The sequence below is a fragment of the Bactrocera latifrons genome, unplaced genomic scaffold, assembly GCF_001853355.1.
Source record: "Bactrocera latifrons isolate USDA-ARS-PBARC rearing strain unplaced genomic scaffold, ASM185335v1 scaffold_134, whole genome shotgun sequence".
NCBI classification, from domain to species: domain Eukaryota; kingdom Metazoa; phylum Arthropoda; class Insecta; order Diptera; family Tephritidae; genus Bactrocera; species Bactrocera latifrons.
The window spans coordinates 520646-540664 of record NW_017534786.1 but is presented as its reverse complement, the minus strand read 5'-3'; the positions used below and the strand labels follow the sequence as shown (position 1 = coordinate 540664).

At 33.5% G+C, this 20019-nt stretch overlaps 1 protein-coding gene across 1 annotated transcript in view; it reads left to right on the top strand.

Moving 5' to 3' along the window:
* Nucleotides 1-20019, top strand: part of LOC108965131 — a 269251-nt gene that overhangs the window by 64753 nt on the left and 184479 nt on the right. Inside the window, exon 4 of the mRNA XM_018927350.1 lies at nt 13596-13623. The gene's annotated coding sequence lies outside the window, so the exon portion shown is untranslated. The remainder of the gene's footprint in view (nt 1-13595; nt 13624-20019) is intronic.

The following is a 20019-nucleotide window of genomic DNA, read 5'->3' as shown; positions in this document are numbered from 1 at the left end:
AGCACTTTCAATTAGCGAGCAGCTTCTTTGGGAGAAAAAGACATGTGCAAAATTTCAAAGCGTTATATCAAAAACTGAGGGAACCTGTCAGGGTATATAAAATGGAAATCGTTTGAACTGTAGTGGTGTGGCGCGGAAAATTGCGTGTGGTAAGTTAGTTCTTATGAACTTAGCATATTTATGTGTGTAAACATGAATAATTTATATATAGTTGTACTCATATAAGAAATTATGAAAGTATTTGTGCCATTAAAGTAGGTGTTGTGGGTGACGAAGTCACCTAGTCCCGGCGCCAGCGGCAAACAGCAGGCAGCAGACATCAAAAAACCAACAGTGACCATATATACTATGTAATATATACTATACACATATACATACATATAGCAACAATTTGCTAGCGTATTCTCGCCTTACGTGCGTAGCTAAAATAATTTTCCATCAACAGTCTGCCGGCGACACGAACCGCACATTCATAAACCCACCTAATCAAGCTACCACAATGTGTTGCACGTGTGGCAAGTCCATTCGCACACACTTGCGGATATGTGCGTGTTAAATTTTTACGTGTCTAGAAATTTACTCACGTCTTTAACGGCATTGCTTTGGCTTTTGTGTGGCTTTGGCCTTCACGCTGCGTTCGGCGCTGGCGAAATACGATATAAGCACGTGTGTGTGACTGTGTGTGTGTGGTAACGGTTACTTAGATAGGAAAATCGAAATGAAACTGAGAATGAGAATTAAAAATATGAGACCTAAAGTGCGCACAGCGAAGAAAGAAGCCACACACGGCTAATAACTTTAGTCTTGCAAGTATGTGTATGTGTGCGTGTGTGTGCTGAAATATGGATATATGAGAATGTGCCTGCGAAAACAAGCTTGACAAACGGTAAGCATGCGCTTGAGGTATTCATTTATTTATGCGCGACTAATAGACAACCGGCATAGTAAACTCGTAGGCACTTAGTTAAGCATTTAGAAATGAGTTAGGGTGCTTTTAAAATGCTTTGCAGTTCAGATTTTGGCTAAATTTTTACATAGATGTCAATGTGGGCTTCTATAGTAGAAATAAATTTTGATGCCAATTGACGACGGATGAGTTATATAATTCAAGGCTGAAACTGGTGCCACAAAGCGGTTGGATAAAAGTGTAAACAAATTTTTGCTGCATTTAATACTCAAAATTATTGCTATCGTTACATAACCGGATCTCGTTTTTCCGTGAAGACTCGGTTTTAGGGTGTGTTAGGGTGGTCTTAAATTTTTCGAAACTAATTTGTGCATAAAATATTGTCAGAAATTTTCTCTCGACATCAATTTAGGCAAATTTGTTCGAACAAAAAAATTTTGGTTTCGCTTGGTGATGTGTGAGGCGTGGCAAGGGTTAAACTTTGTATTACAAATCTGGGTGTTCAAAAACTAAAAATACTTTTTATTCATTTTTATACTCAAAATGGATGCTACGCTAATCTAATTTTTTTTATAGGTTATTTTAAATGATTTATCCGGATAGAAAAAACTACCATGCATGATCTACCATTCCTTTTTAATTTATATGAAGTGTTATTGAAGAAAAAAAATTTCCCGTGGTTAGAACCACCTTAATATTTATAATTTTCTATTCTAACTACTATTAGGCGAACTTTTTTCCAGTGGATGAGTGTTTTTGTAAGTACGTGTGTATTACATTTTACTTTCTACGCCTCGTTACTGTAAATTTTTAATACTTTCCGCTCTTTAACTTCCGCAAGCTGTAAAGAAACCTATTTTAAATGAACTTCATACTTCGAAATGTATATGTATACATTCCTCTATATATATATATTCGGTATGCGAAATATGCTAACGCTCGCGTGCATGCCATATTTTATTGTCAAATATTTACTTGGTCCGTTGCGACTCACCCGCCTTTATACATTTTAAGCCGCTACTTTCATTCAAACTGTCAGCCTACATTGCTCTCTGACCATTTCGTCACCTCTTCTCCCTCTTTGAGTGATCAGTGTGTTCTAGTTATTTGGCTGACTGCTATTCACGCCTACTGCCCAGTTGACCAACGACCTGCCTGACAGTTGTCCAACTAAATGCGTTGCAAGGTCACCAGAAATGTCACATTCCAACATTCACTTGTACATAGTTATTAATTCATATGTCCGTACTTACATTGCTGTTAATTGTAACTCAAACATGGACACGAGTTGAGTGACAAATATTTGAGTAAAAACTGCATTTAATTAGCAACGGCATGTTATCAGGGTGGCATGTAAACAAAAACTTACCACATATATCACTAATTAATAGCTGCTTATGTTGTTTGATATATTTGTTGATAAAAATTGTTACATTCTACTTGGGAAAGGTGTAAAATGTGCTTGGAAATTTTGAGTAGTTAAATATAAACACAGAATAACGGCATTAAATTGTGTCTTTTGAAATAAAAATAGTTAAAGTGGCCACATTGTTGTCATTTTACAATAGGTGGTTTATTTTGTTTGTTTGAATGGTGGCAACTCTATATTTGGCTACAAAATGACATTAAAAAAAATTATTTAGAGTAAAAAATTAAGATCCTGAACTTCGCAGAACTTCATTGTTGCTGTAAAAATGTTTTCTAGCCATAATTGGACATTTTCAAATTATTATTGCTTGTTATAACAATGCCAGCTTCTATTTCCTTACCTGAGAAAATGCTGTCAAATATGAGGATATCCATGAGAGTAAATTAAAACAAGATCCTCAGAAACGACAGCCCTGCAATTGCTTATTTCATTTTAGTTTATTTAAGCCTTGTTAGCTGCTGATCCTCAATGTTCGGGTTCCTATAAAAGCTTATGTTCAATAATTTTGATTATCACAGAAATTTCTAAGCATATATACAAATATTCTAATGATTAATTCCTAAATCCTTAGAAATTGTGTCCAACCACCTTCTTTCAAGCCATCACAAGTTAAGGTGATTTGTTTTGGTTAGAGATAAAAAAATATTTTTAATTTGGTATTTCATTCATGCAAACCCAACCTCAAAAACATCAAAGTTCTATAAATGCAACGCCGAGGTTTTGACTGTAAATGATATTTCATAGAAGGACGTGCACGGTCTGCTTAAGAACATACATTTCTTAAATAAGCTTTCTGAAATTTCGATAAAAAGTCAAATTATCAAAATAACACTTTGTTCCTGAAAACGCTTTTCTAAGAACGCATAGATTGCTAAATGCTTGCGTATTTTTAATTACTCTCCTGTTTCACTTCAGCTATAGAGCCACAAAGGGATAATTTTTATGTGTACTTTCAGGGTGTCATTTATTGTGGAAACCTACATTTTTCCATGCAAACTTAACTACAAAAATTTGACGGCTGCAAATAGAACGTGGAAATTTTTCTATATATTTAAAAGTTTCCTTTGAAAAAAAAAAAAAAAAAAAAAAAAAAAAAAAAAACCTAAAAAAAAAATAAAAAAAAATTATAGTCTGCTAAATAGCGCACCCCTCTAAATATGCCAAACTTCAATATGCTCTCAAATTTCCTTGAAAGTCTTACTTTTGAAGTTATTAAGCCCGAATACATGTTCGTTCCAATTTAAAGATACCTATCCACCCATTCCAATTGTTCATGATAGATTATATCTAAGTATGCATCACATTCAAACTTAATCTCAAAATCAATAAAATTTATCAGCAATGAAGCTATAATATCCTCAGGTGAGCAGCTTCTTGATAAGAAAAACCTTGTGCGAAATTTCAGATCGGTATTTCAGGGAAAAGGAACTTTTTCTTTCGACCTCGGGGTCGGTCTGGCCTTTTATCATGCCACCAGTTTCTTCCCAAGTGAAGACAAGTCGCTATGCACTTTGTCCTCATCACTCACTCTAATGGCTCCACATATCTTGCAGTAGAACAATACTCTCGAATGTTTAAATGCTTTCTCATCTCACTTCTCTTTCTGGTTGGAAAAAGCAGCGCTTTTGGCTCTGTCTAAGTTATATTTGTCGGGTCTAAAGCCAAATTGCCAAATTGTGTTAAAGTCTTCCACACCATACTGTTGCAGAATTTTATATACAATGTTAAGACGCTACAAACATAGACCGATAGGAACAGCAAACGAAGTCATATTTTTTCCCGCTCTTTTGACAGCGCTACGTTAAATTTGTGGTCAAAATCGTCCTGTCAAATCAACAATTGAACGTCTGGTGGAAAATTTTAAATCCACAGGCACAGTACACAATGTTCCCGTGGCAGTGAGACAAAGAAGTGCCCGTAGTGTCGAGAATATTGCTTCTACTAGCGCAGCAATTGAGAAACACCCAAACCAGTCGCTCACACCTCGTTCACAAGCAGTCGTTGTGGCAAAAAGATTTTGGCCTATATCCTTACAAGATCAAATTGACGCAAGAACTTAACCCGCTAAGCCACCGGAATCGTCGTATGTTCGTGAATTAAGCTGATCAACAACTTGAAATCGATCTGGATTTTCATCGAAAAATGATCTTCAGCGATGAGGCTCATTTCTGGCTGAATGGCTTCGTCAATATGTGTTATTGGTCAGACAGCAATCCACACGACTCACTAGTCATGTTTCTGGGTCATACAAGGTTTGTGGCAACCTTAGTATGCCTTGTTCAGGGTATGAAAGTTATCATATATAAAGTTTGTTCAATATATTTTAGAAGAAATTATATATGAACACCTGTGAAATAACTGTGATCTCTCACTCACAACCGAGTTAATTCCGACAACCAACGATCTTCTAAATATACATATTTTACTACCTTTTACTGCTTCCTATCATATGCCAATGTAATTGAGGCTGAAATAAACCCAGCCTAAGCCGATTAAATTTTCATATAACGCTACTAATATGCCACTAACACACTAACTAAGCGTTTATTAGAGCGGATTAACCCCTGCCACGCCAGTAACACCTTTGCAACGCCAAAATATACAAAATTGAGCATTAAAACTTTGAAATTTATGTTAATTTGCCGCATATGTAAATCATTAATTTACAACCGGAATTAAATAGAAATTTGATAAATGACATTTTTCTATTAAACACACAACATTTGACAGTTTCAAGTGTTAATAATTTATATCCAATAGATACAACAGGCAATAAAAACAGTCATAGTTCATTAAAATTAAAATAAACCAAAATTTATTGCGGGATTCACAAAGCAACAAAACCACAAATGCGAGAAGCAAAAACCAACGACGAACGACGTGGCAAATGCACACGTGCAACGATTGCTGTGTGTGTGTGTGTGAGTGTCTATATGTATATGCATGGGTTTTGTCTTTATATGCATTCGTATATGTGTCGGCGCGCCAAACCTAACAAAAGTCAAAACACGGGTTCATTTGTTGGGTGTTTTATTTATTGAAATTTTATGCAAATTGCGGCGCGGCACACGCGTGTTGCGCCACCAAAAGTTGCCACCGTTGAGCAGCCGTGTCGCATTAATGCATTAGCGTGCATATGTGTTGGTGTCTGCATGCTTGTATAGCAGCATGTGTGCGTGTGCGCCGATGTTCATCCATTCAACGCTGCAGCCAATCAACCCACCAAATCTCCAATTAAAAAGACATTAATCCCTGCGGCAGCTGTGCATTTGCTTAGGCAGTTAACTGTTGACAAAGCCTGCTGACAATTTGTCAATTAAGCAGCAGCAATACATGCACAGATTTGTATTTGTGTGTGTTATGGGCGTTGTACACGTGACGGCTGACCGACCGCCCAAATGTTGCTCTGATTTTTCAAATGCGGGTCAAAGATTGAAAGCAGACGCTTGTATATGCATATATACATGTATAGTACATGTGTGAATGTGTATGCATGCACATGTATGAGTGAACATGTTGCCACATCCCTTTATGCATGTGTGAACAGCTAGTGGAAAGCTTTTTTGCTGCTTATAAATATAAAAATCACTCAACTAATCCAATAAATAATATATTCGCTTGTTTATACCAAGGCATGTATATGTATGTATGTATTAGTGTGAGGTGCACACGCTTGAAAAATTAAATTATCATGAAATTTGTGAAATTTTGCTCCACACACGCACACATCTATTAACCTTCCACATTTGTACATATAGTGCATGCATGTTTGTATGTATATGAATTACATACTTTGAAATTGAAGCTGACAGTTTCTTCGCGTATTTCACGTACGTATTTCTCATACATACAAACACACGATTTGCATTATACGAATTTTGAAATATTTCCGCTTCCGCCGTGTCATCTTCGTAAGCCTTCAGCGGCGACACAATCAAGGCACTTAATACGCCATTTACTGATCTAGATTATGAGTCATTTCGGTAACAAAAGCTGAGAAGCATGTTAAGAGGGCGGCGTAAAAATTCCAAATAGCAGCCAAATAAAACATATTACTCGTACATGGTCATATCAGGGTGGGTCAAATATGTGGACAACACTTATTCGCTATCCTGTTTATGCCACAAAAGTGTTAGGACTTTCTAGGCACATACGTTTGCTTAGGGTGGATTAGATTGTGTTGGAAGATAGACAGTTTTTCATAAATTTAGCATAAAAAAAATAGTATAAATAATAAAAATAAGATATTTTTTTATAGTTTTGAGGCATTTTTTTGTGAAGGAATATAAAAAACTGTAAAAATTATATTTTATGATTAATGGTGGACTTTTACCTTGAATAACTTTTCAGCGAGTCGGCTTGGCCAAAATTCATGTCAATTTATTTTTGTAGATCGTCAAACTTTCTACGAGGGTTAGCTTTTATTTTCACCATACGACTATTTTTCCAATACACTAAAAATCCAAACAAAATACTAAAATACAATATTCTTACTATGCTATGTTATTCACATAGACGATCAAAAATATCAATGGACCAACTGTGTAGATTATTATTACGAGATATTGCCAGAATTTTTATACTGTGGTGTCAATATCGAACTGAAATTTTGCACAACTCCCTTTCACACCAATAAGCTGCTTATTTTCCGGAATAGGCGTTATGGGATCAATAAGGCACATATGTAGCTACCATACAAACTAAATGATCGGAATAAAGTACTTGTATGGAAAGCTTTTTGATTTGTCGAGATTTCTCTACCAAATTTGGCATGAATTATTTACCAAATCAAAGCTCCAATATCTGAAGAAATTGTTGAGATTGAGCTACCATAGCATATAGCTGCCATACAAACTAAACGATCAATTTTTATTTAATAAGTTATTTGCACGAAAATTGAGATACATTTTTTTTAAGACATCGCTATAATTATCTGAACATATTTAACATATCGGACCTCTATAATATATAGCTGACGATGCAGTTGAAGTTGCCGTTTTTCTTGTTTTATTGTTATTATATATTTTTTTTTTTCCGCTTTTCATTTTGGGTGATATTTTTATGCTATCTACATAAAACTAAAATATTTTTTGAAACAAAAAATTTGTTTTGGCCCACCCTAGTACATATATATGGACTCACAAAGACATTACAGTTGTAAATGAATAGTATATCGAACCTCATGACGAATTCAATGATTGAAGCGAAGACTAAATTTCAACTATGTACCTACCTTATGTATGTGTGTATGTATGTGAATATACATATGTCTGATATTATAAGCTTTCTGCCTACAAATATGATATAAATGTTAATGTGCCCGCCAAAACATGCTTTGCACTTGTTGGATGGAGTTTGATTTGAGCTGCCAAAAAAATGTGCCTTGATATATAATATGTACATATGTATGCATGTATAAATGCACTATTTTTCACACAATCTGACAACTACACAAATGGAAGCAAGCCTTTTACATGTCACATACCGAGCTCACAAACACATACTACACTTCCTGGCTGTTAAGTGGTTGAAATAAACACTAGTCTACAACAAAATATTGAGCAGAAAAAGAACTAGTACGAAAAGGATGTATATTGTGATAATTGTGAAATAGTTCTTTAAAAATCTTGACTTCCTTTCTCATGTATTATTTATATTTAGGCTAGAGAATAATGGTCTTGATCCCTTATACTATACAACACATGGCTAAGTAAGGTCGAACGCAAATTATGTCGAGATTATAGTCATTATTAAAAACAATTTTCCTAGAAGTTGGGAAATAGTCTCATAGAAAACATTAAAATTTTTTTTTATTAGGAAGTTGGTAAAAATTTAAAAATATAGCCAGAATGTATGTATGTCCATTATTTCTATTGTAATAGTATACTGTCAGAGACTGTCAGACACCTCAGAACATTTAAAAATACTTATAAGCAACATTAGTGTTTCGGCATAAAGCAACATTTATGAGACTAGTTGGAGTTGCGGGTGCTCCTGGTCGCGTGTTAGTTTACAACTAATTATTTTCTCCGCTGGATCCTTAAATACACGTTTTACATAAATCTGTATATATGTTACAAGCATACACTTAAATATTTAGATATGCGCATTATGACTTGTGTAATGTTTTCGGCTTATGGCCATTAGTTGATTGAGCATAGCACTTATTATGATCGAAATGCTGTTAGAAATGTATTACAGCCTTCAAATGTGATTGGGGCACATATGTACATGCTTATGTACGAAAAATTGCTGATAATAGCTTTTGTGTTTTCTATTTACGAATTTAACAGACACTTATATTATGGGTTTTTCAGTTGATTACATATGCGAAAGAATTACGCTTTTAAGAGGACGAAAGCAATGGAGAATTCGCTTGAAAATCCTTTGAAGTGCGAGATAAACTTACGTAGATTTTTTATAAAGAAAAGAAACTAAATTGAAATGAGGCACAGGCAGTTTTCAGAATATAATCTTCCTTACAAATATGCATTATAAATTTCTGAAACTCCTTGTAAGTGCAATGGTTCACACTTTTGCGTAATTCCTTAAAATATTACAAATAAAGGATGATCCACTTCGAGATTTTCTACTTTACAGAAACTTCCAATTTAATGGAGAATGTTTATTTGCCTTCGAAAGAACATTCTTTAACATTTACTTTTTGAAGACTATATCTTTCAAATGTTGACCACCACTACGTTTCAGATAGTCCAACCGTTGAGTCCAATTTGCGATAACTCCTTCGAGCATTTTAACTGGTAACTGACGAATGAAGACCAGAATCGAAGCAGGATTATCCCCATAGACTTTAAACTTTACATATCACCACAGGAGAAAGTCTAACGGTGTGATATCATACGGTCTTGGTGACCAATTGACCGACCCAAAACGTGAAATTTTCTGCTCTCCGAAGTGATCTCTTACCGCGATCCACTGATTGATGCGATGAGTGGGAAGTGGCACCTTCTTTTTGAAATTAAATATTGCCGAGGTCAATTTTTTTTATCACATAGTCGATTATCGTGGCGTGATAACAGTCGCCATTGACGGTTACGTTCTCACCATCATCGTTTTTGAAGAAACGTGGACCGATGATTCCACCGGCCCACAAAGCCCGCTAAACCGTTGTTGGGGGTTTTTAGATGAAAGTACAGCTCTTGTATCTCTCAAGTTTGCTACTTGTCCCAAATATGGCAATTTCGATTGTTTAGATATATGTTGAGCCAGAAAGAAGCCCGTCACTGAACAAACTTCGACTCGAAATCCTTGGATATTCTTAGAACTTTTCAAGATATAAAACGAAGCGGTGTCGCTTGGGAAGGTCGAGCGGCTTGAGTTCTTGCACAAACTGTATTTTGTACGCTTTTAATTAAAAATCTCGACGTAAAATGTGCCAAGTCGTTTCATAAGTGAGTCCAAGTTGCTGCAAATGATTTGGCGGATAGTCTTTTGAAAATGCCTTACTCCTCTTCTCTGCTATGAAAAAGTCTATTAGCGTAGCACAATATACATGAAGAACGTTCGATCTTTCAGTAAGATTGTGCGGTAGCTTGAAAGCCGTCACTATATTTTGTAGACTCATTTCTTATCATATTTAGCTATGAGTGGGCGTTCAATTTTTCAATTCATTTATCGATGATTTATAATAATCTTATCAAAAATCTAATCTAAATTGAAAACTACAGTATTCATACTCAGGTTTACTATTTAAACTCGAGTTTATGATTATATAATAAGTTCATGTCGACTGTGAAACGGTCCCATTATAATGTAATCATTGAAACTGAACTTCCGAGTCTTATGGTCCTGCAAAAAGTCTTATCTCTCTCAAAGGCGACAGAAGCGACTTTTAAATAGTTCAAAATTTTTCGTTACACAGTAAACCCCTTATAATTCATGAGAGAAATACTAAACTGGAGTTTTGTTGATTTTTTTGTTTTGTGAGACAATTTTATGTATTCTTTGAGTTCTTTGCTGGCTCAACTGGCAAGTAATCTCAATAATAACTCCAAAATTTAGTATATTTCTGTCCACATACTTATTTTCATACACCAAATTATGTATTTATGCAGATACGATTTTCTTCTTCTGCTAATTTGAATATGTCACGAATTTGCCACAGATACAGCAAAACAAACTCCTGTGTCCGTTCTTAACCACATTTTGGTCACTCGTTTGATGTGGCGCCGCACACCGCACACCATTCACCACTCATTGCATACAATAAAATGCTCGCTCTTCTAGTCACAGACAATGTGCGACTGTTAGCTGACGCGTGTGCCCCTAAATGCCGTCAACATGCAACAAACTCACATACAAGCAGACCAAATTCAAATATGGGCGTAATTTCAATTTTCAACGCTCACTTAGCGTACAAAAGAAGCAAAAAAATTTAAGTGAAAGTTACCAGAGACACAGCAGTTCTTACCACACACATTTGTACATATTTATATGTGTTTAAAATGAAAAAAATAATAATAAATTTGAGACCTCAACATAAAAATGAAATCCTTTAAGTAGTCCTGCCATAATAATAATATATAATACTTTAAAGAGCGCTGAGTTATATACCTTATGAATTATATATATATAATTTTTTATGCTTTTTATATGATTTAACGGCCTTTTATTTTTTTTTTATATATTTTTTTTTTATTCGTATTTTAGACCGCTTTATTTTCATGCTTGTTCTTTCCTCAAGCAATTTTTGGCTTCAGCCTTCCTTTGTGCTCAAATTTCCCGCCTCATGTAAGTCGCGGTCGTAAAAATAAAAAATGACAAGTAATATGTATGTGCACATGTTTGTATGTGCTTTGTCGGGCAACACAATAGTCCTTGCCCCATTTTGTAGCCCTTGGAAAGGGCTCTTGTCATTTCCCCTACGCATTTTGCTGTAATGTCAGCGCCATAAAGTTCTCATTGTTTACATTCAGTTAATTATTGTAATGCTGTAACTTTGTCTGTTCTTCTTGTTTTTGTGTAAGTTTTATTTCGTTTTGTGTCTTGTTTGGGTGAGTAACTCTGCCTTGAGTGTTGGCTTACAAGTGTCCGATGGGAATGAGCGCAGCAAATAAGGTTGATTACGCTTTCACATTCATGCTTATACCTTATGACATTGACATTGTTCCTTCTTTTGAGGGGAATCGGTTATTTTAATTATGCATTATGAAATTGTGTCATTAAAGAGGCGTTAATGTGGCGCACTCTTGCGCTCTGGTGTGTTTTTACTTTTCATTTTAAGTGATACATAGATTAAATAGATTTTTGTGTTCTTTTCAATTATTATTTATATATTAGAATTTGAAATTATATTTGTTTATCAAAAGGACGTGGTAATTCACAAGGCTGTTCTCATGAAAGACCTCTCTTCATGACTATTGTACTACTAAATTTTCAATTTATAAAATTGATTCTACATACAATTTCCGACTTTATTAGTGACCGCTCTGATTGATCAGCTGTAACTAACGCGGTTTTCAATAGGAACGCTACTAAACTACGCCGATAGGGAAGCAAAAGACGGCATATTTTTTCCCGCTCTTTTGCCTTTTTTCTCAGTAAAGTTTGCCATTTCATAACAGAAAGATATACGATACAACAACGAGTCGAAATTATTATTATTTACTACCGAATTTCGGAATCAGTAGTCTCAATTTAAAGGTTAGAACCTGGTGCTAGAGATATACCGGTATTATATATACCGAATGTAGGTACTATAAAATTGTTTACTTTTAAAATTTTCCTTCTAGAAATTTATTAATTTTGTGTATTCAAGCACAATGTTTGACATAATTTTCGAAAAAAATTGCTAAGGTTTGTTCTTAAAGTTAGGTGGCAACTCTATTCAAAAAAAATGTACATAGAAGACATTGAATACTTCTGACATGACTTTTAAGTTTCCTCTGTCTCTTTGTATATGTATATATATTTATATCTCTATTTAAAAATATTTTGCTGATTTAACTATCACGGAAAGTTGGCAACTCTGTAATAAAATGCAAGACTTTACAGATATTTTATTGTGATTTTTTTTTTTCAATTACCCTTGCCATATATTTCGACCTTTTTAACTAAAATTTGCAGACAAATTTGCTGTTGACGGTAGGTGGCAACTCCACTTCAAAAATTTTTATTTCAAGACTTTCAGAATAATTTTTAAACTTCACTGCAACTTGCACTGGTTTTGTAGTATTTTTGTTAGTTTTATTTTTATTAAAGTGTGGCAACTATGTTCCAAAAAATTGTTACCTGTAAAACATACGCAATTTTTTTAAAGCGCTCTTCGTTTTTAAATTTTTTTTAAACTCTTTTGCTAGTTTTACTATTATGAAAAGGTGGCAACTCTATTACAAAATTTATTTGAATATAAGATTTGCTGAATATTTCTATTTAGTTCCTTTAATTTTAAATTTTTTAACTAATTGCGTTTACCATGCATTTCGATATTTTTTCGATGTGTGGCAACTACATATGTATGTTGACAACAAAGCTACACTCGAAGTTTTGAATAGTAACTATAGATTTATTCGAATCATAATCATAAAATCATTGCATATTCTAAATTGTAATATGTATTTTCGAAATCTGTTGTCTGTCGCTGCGAAAAGTCGTTAAAAGTATTAAATTGAGACTGTCAATTGTCAGCAGTCACTTGTCAGTAAAGTGTTTCTCGAATGAAAGTATTGTGAAATGTAGTTGGTACTTAGAAACAAAGAAATGAAACAGAATAATTAGAATTTTTCGATATTTTATCGATGTAGGACAACTTTGTTCGAAAATAAAGCATTACTCGAAGTTTTGAAATGTCTCGTAATCATATATGGTAATCAAACATATGGTAGAATAGAATGTATGTAGAATGTTAGAAATCATATATATGATTTTGAGAAACCAGTAAGTTGGACAAATTGGTACTCTCAGTTGTAAGTTGTCAGTGGTCACTTGTCAATTGTCAGAAAACTTTTTCTCGAACAAACAATTAAGAAATGTAGTTGCAGAAACAACGCCAGAAAATTACTTAAAATTGCAAAATAATTAGAAACTGTTGCCCAAAAAAAAAAAAAAACAATATTTAGTCAAATTATATGAAAATATCTTTATATCTTGATTGTCGGTTGTGAATTTTCGTTCAAATACGAAAGCGTGCCTTTGACATTTTCAGACCAAATTTGTACATTTTTGTTAAACATTTGTATATTTTGCATATTTTTTTATTTTTAAATGCTCACTAATAATTATTATTATTTTTATTTGCAGATACAACAACAACAACAATTTTGATGAGGTATGTACTTTAAAAATTGTCTTTTAATGAAAAAATTACCGAAAAATTATAACCTATTAAAGTTCTTCAAGGAAACTATAAAAAATCTAGTAAAAAATTGTCCATCCTTAATATGACAGAACGTTAGCAAGGATCCTCGCTTTTCTCGTACCTCGACCTTTTTGTAAAGTACACCGTTAATTAACGAAAATCCTCTGTCACTATTGGGCTTACTTTTGTCGCACCTCCACTTGTCATCTCCGCTGACATATGCATTCATTGCGTTTGCTCTCTTCATTTCTTAATTGCATGATTACTTACATACTATACGTACTTACATATATAATCACCGAAATATGAATATTTAAAGATTGTTCAGGCAAAATAATCATAATTTTAATGCTCGACCGTTTCCTTGGTGTCCCATTACACATCTGCACGCACATGCACACACTTCGATAAGTTGAAATACACGCTTAAGCACTCATATAGCGTCTGATAGGCGTCGGTGCGCCTGAACCTGCTCTCGGTTGTTATTGAAAACTATGAAGGCCAGGCGCATGCAAACACACACACACACACTATATAGTCTCTTGCTGCTCACTTCTCCACCACTTGCGCTCGACGTACGGCATCACATTACCATAATTCCTTAATTTGTTTTTTTTTTTTTTTTTTTTTTTTTTTTTTTTTTTTTTTTTTTTTTTTTTTTTTTTTTTTTTTTTTTTTTTTTTTTTTTTGGGAAAAAATTGCCCTCCCATTTTCCGTTTTTATTTATGTGCTTTCTTCTTCAATTTTTTACGATACCCATAAACAAATTATGAGTGACGCATCGAATTTTTCGTGTGACTTTTTCTTCGGCGCTATATTGAAGTTGTTGTTGTCGGCAAAATAAAACAAAAGGCGCATTCACCTATAAAATATTGCGCAAACTGCCTGATTGACGGAGAAAAAAGACGTCTTAAAAGTTTATGAAGCAATAAAAATTCTCGTATTTGTATGACTCGTCCCTTTGTCGCTCACTTTTACTTAAATTTTACTTTTGTACTACCTTAATGCTCTCCATTATCATGTACAGTTAAGGTAATGTGAGGATATTAATTAAAAACTTAAAATCAGTAGAACGGGTTTTGAGTTGAGTTCGTTGGAAAATTTATTAAGTTGTGGCAATTTGATTACAATTTCTCTCCATTGATCGGCACTAGGTTTTTTGAGCGATCGATAAATAATGTGGAATCCATTGTTACCAATTTTTTTATCGTAAAATGTTCATGCAGTACTGAAGGTATGCTGGTCGCACTAAAGCCTACAATTGTCGCAATCTATCGATATATCACATTACGGTCTTGCATTATCAGTTAGCCCACAGCATCAATATTTTGCAGAATAATAACTAATTTTAGATGACCTTAATGAAATTCACCACACCATCTATAATTACTGGAACTTGATGGAGTTTCGTCGCCAAAAATTTAATCAAGTTCTTCAATGCAACTCTGCTGGGTTAATCCACTTCGAAAGTTACGAACAACACAAATAGCGCTCGTAATTCACTGTAGTAATAAAGTACTTTTGGGAGCCATGTTTTTATTTTAGCTAAGTCAAACACCAAATGGAAAGATTTTGTTATGATCCACTTTAACGTAGTTGCCCGGTTTTTGTTTCAAAATATCGTCTATCTATTATGTTAACTAAACTAAATACTGATTATTTGTATCTTATATTGTTAAATTTTTTTACAGTCGCAAATGTTGACAGTGTTCCTTCAGGTCAACATTTGGGAGACAACCTAAGTTTTTAGCTAAGTCAAACACCAAATCGAAAGATTTTGAATACATAATGATTAGTGGGGCATATAAAATTAATATTGTGACAGAATTTGTTACGATCATCTTTAATTTAGTTTCTGTGCGGTTTTGGTTTCAAAATATTAAGGTCTCTTAAATTATATAAATAAAACTAAATTCTGATTCATATAACTATATATTTTATTGAATGTATAGATCAGTGTATTAATATATTAAACTGTTGCCTACATTTAGGAGCTATATTTAGAAAGAAGACAGATTTGAAAAACAGTATCTTTAGTTACGAGAGTTACCCAAAAAGTTATATTTATTTATTTAGTTCTTTAGTCTATGAGCATTAATTCTTACAGACTAATGGAGAATTAGGATGCAAATTAGAATTCTAAAATAATTAAATTACAATTACATAAGTCGATAACTTAAACTAAAAAACATAATTGAGGGTATTAATGAAGGATACCCTAGTGGGATATATAAAATTGATATCGTGACGGTAATGATTTTTTTTTTTTATGTTAGTTCCTAAACAGCTTTAGTCTCGAAATTACCGTTTCTTTAATTATGTAAATTAAGCTCTGTTTCATATTTTTACAAATTCTTAAAGATATGAGACTGTCACAAATGTGTACAATTTTCCACCTAGGAACATACAGATCACTGCATTAACAAAATAAAACGTTGTCTACATTTAGGAGCCATATTTAGATTTTAGCATAGTCAAAAACCAACTACATAAATGATTTTAAAAAGAAATTTATTTTTATTTTAGTCATATAAGCTTGATATTGTGAATGATTTTGACAAGATAACTTTTAGTTTAGTTCCTGTAGGTTTTTACTACTTGTTATCCACTGAATTTCCATTCTATATTCACAAGCAGGAACAATCACCATCTTCACTTTTCCGGTACTTACTCAATTATACTTTCCATCTTAATATTTATTTATAATTTATTTACATATCTTCCATTCACCTTCGGGCGTGCCATGCAGTAATCCCATAATTGACAACGTGCGCTGTGATTTATGCTTCCATTTATAGACTATGGAGCTGTCACCAGCGCTGCTGCCTTTAGGTCTACAGCGTTTTTGTAACTAAGACCTTTTGAAATGAGCTCAAATATTAAATACCCATTACCCATGAATTGTCGATGAAGTCTGCCACAAACGGTGGCACAACTTACCTGCAGTCAAATATGTGAATATATATGTGAGTTGATTAAATAAGAGCTCTTATTTATGTATATGTAATTACTAGTAACCACCTCCTACAAGCTCCAATTTATACTCTTGCGAAAATGCAAATAACTCCGTTGCTCTCCACCACTCACATAATATACCTACGTAATATCGTGTTGTGCCCCAATTCCGCTCATGCGGCATGAATATCAAACGCGCCACAACGAATTTAGTGAAAAGTTTGTTTGGTGCTTTCTCGGTATTTTCCATTCAATAATTACTATGCATATTAAGTAAGTACACGTATTTACTTTTTAGATTTGTGGCGCCGCACTTTGACGTGAAAAGTTTCTGTAATGGAAACCTTGTACCCAGACGTCTGCCAATTGTTGCCCGAAATGGACTAACGAGTTTTTGTTTAGTCTACTCTATTTTTTGCTTTGCACTCGTGTGTCACTGCGGCATGCTACAACGGCTAACGCTTCTAACGAAATCACTATGTATCAGCGTTATTTGTTGCAAGTACAATTGTATTCGAATTACACAAAAGTTTTTTTTTTTTTACAAATTTGTGCATGCACTGCTGACTGACTGAATTACTTTATTATATGCTTGTGTATATAAGTGTATGTGTGTGCAACAAGCCTCTTTGTTTCTGTAAATATTTGAGTACACTCTTTTATAACTGTTTTATATTGACTTTATTCATAAATAAGTTTGTTTATTGGCTTGTGACAGCGCAGTCAAGCGTGAAGCAGTTTTCATGCAATAAATTGGCGAGCGAAAATTGCTATTTGTGACATGAAGACATAAAGGCAAAAAGGGCTTACTGCTGTTCCTGTTGTTCTGACTATTTTTGCTTCATTTATTTGCTATCGAATTTTAAATTCACAGAATTTTACTTGCAGCATGGCTCGAACCATGTGAAGTTAAGTTTGTTCAAACTTCTTTTCAAGTCCATTTCTCTTCTAAAAATGACTAGATTGGATTCTTACTTCCTTTATTATTTTAAAAGGCAAAATATTCTATTTAAAAATAGTTTTAATTACAAGCAAATATTTTTCTTTATTCACTTAAATCCACTTAAAGTTTTTAAAAATTGTGTATATGCTTAAAAAAAAAATTATTTGATTTCAATTTTAATATTTAATTATTCTTCCACACCATGTAACCAATATCTTGAGAACGGAATTTTTAGAAAGCGGTTTGTAAAGTTCTTCAATTTTGAAAAGTCAATATAACTGCGTTTTCAAAGTTTGTGTTTCTTGGAGAACTTTGTAATCCTTTGGAATGCTTATTTTCATTGAATTATTAAGGAGAATCTCATAACGGAATGGGATGTATGTTGTAATCAGAACATCACATGCAAATCATTTTATTTTCTAACAAACAGCATGATGTTTTAGCATTAGAAAAAATATAAGATACATATGTTAACAGAAGAAAACTTATTGCAGTAGTCTTCAAATTTCACTTCAGAATCAAATGGTAGAAAAAAAGGAAAATAGTCCATGGTTTACCCCTTCCTAAAAAGTTAGTGCATGATACCCCTCAATATGTATAAAATATATCGATTAGAGAAATAAGTAGCGCAACTAGTGCTATAATTAAAATTGTCAACCATCTAAGTGTTGAACGGCTACAATAGCACAATCAGCTCCAACCGTTTATCTTTAGTCTTTTGTTTCAAAACTGCTGCTACTAAAAATGTTGACAGCTTTTCTCCTAGTAATATACAGATCAGCGCATTAATTAAATAATCGGTTGCCTACATTTAGGAGCCATGCTTAGGTTTTAGCATGGTCGAACACCAAATAAAGATACTTAAAATTGATAAGGTGGGGTTTGTAAAAACGATATTATGAAGGTAACGATTCTAATTAATTCCTACGCGGTTTTCTTTTCGAAAAATAGTGTCGCTTAGCTAGGTTAAGAACCAAGTTCATAGAGTGATTTTTATGAGAAATTTTTTTTTTTTTTTTTTTTTTTTTTTTTTTTTTTTTTTTTTTTTTTTTTTTTTTTTTTTTTTTTTTTTGTTTGATAACACCAAGATCCACGGAGAAAGTTGCAGTGGGATTTTTAATGCCATCGGAGATCGCGTGTAACTCGAAAAATATTTTATTTGTTTCTTCAAATATTTTACTGTGTCTTCTTTTTCTTAAATAGTATATATAAATACCAGTTGCGTTCCAAAGTAAACGGGACTTTTTTAGCCTTAAAGCTTTAAAACAAGTGATACAATAATTCCTTCCTAATTCCCACAAATCGTTACAATAGGTGTGCTCTTTAAGCTCAACAATTCTTACCGGTTTCGGTTGCGGGTTTATAATAAATTTCTATCAACCAAAACATTCGTTTGCTGACTTGATCATACACTCCAAAAGTACTTCTTATCTTCTAAATAATGGATCAGGTTTCAGACTTAAGCGATAATCAAACATGTTATGGAGTTACATGGCACTTTTCGTTGAATATACCGACAGCTTTCACTATTATTACAATTTCTCTGATGGTTTATATACCCTTTCAGTTTAAACATAGTCGAATTATATCGATAGCCCTGTAGGGTATGAGGGTTTAACTGCAAAGAGATGGTTAATGTCATGTGGAGACTCCTTGCAGGAAGAATATGTTGCGTATAGTGCACGGCCCACGCTTGCTCGGTTAAATGTTTTTCATGAAAGCCAATGGTAATGTCTTATGAGCTTTTGTTTTGTTCTATATTCTCATCTATCACTCGAAATCTTAGAGAAACTCTAAGCGCCAGACTATAGCCATTCGTAATACCTTAAGCGTTTTTAAAGTTATAATTTTTCATACAAGATTCCTACAACATTCAACTAATTTCACTATTAATTTCAACTTTAGATCATATAATTTCCATTTTAATAAATTAAAAAATAACCAATGTGTCAATATGTGGTTCTGAAATTCTATTCTCAACAGATTGCTATAAGAGAAAGAAGAGTTGAGTAAAAAAAATTAAAAATTCAGCCCTGTGCTTTCAATGTTTAACTCTTCTTCATACACTATTCTAAATGTTGTTTTCGTTTTTATTTGAAGCGTTTTAAAATTGACCCTAGCTTAGTTAGATTTTCAGTTCTTATTCGTGAAAATCTTAAAATAAGGCTCTTATCCATTTTTAAGTTATGATACCGTCAGATAATTGATTCGCTGAATGAACGGATATTCTGTTGGCTTAATAAAAGTACGCTGTGTATATCAACTTGCCATCTATTTTTATACTCTCGCAAGGAAGTTGCTAAGTAGAGTATTATAGTTTTGTTCACATAACGGTTGTTTATAAGTCCTAAGACTAAAAGAGTCAGACATACGGTTATATATACCAAAGTGGATGACGAGTAGAGTTGAAATCCGGATGTCTGTCTGTCCGTCCGTCCGCCCGTCCGCCTGTCCGTCTGTCCGTCCGT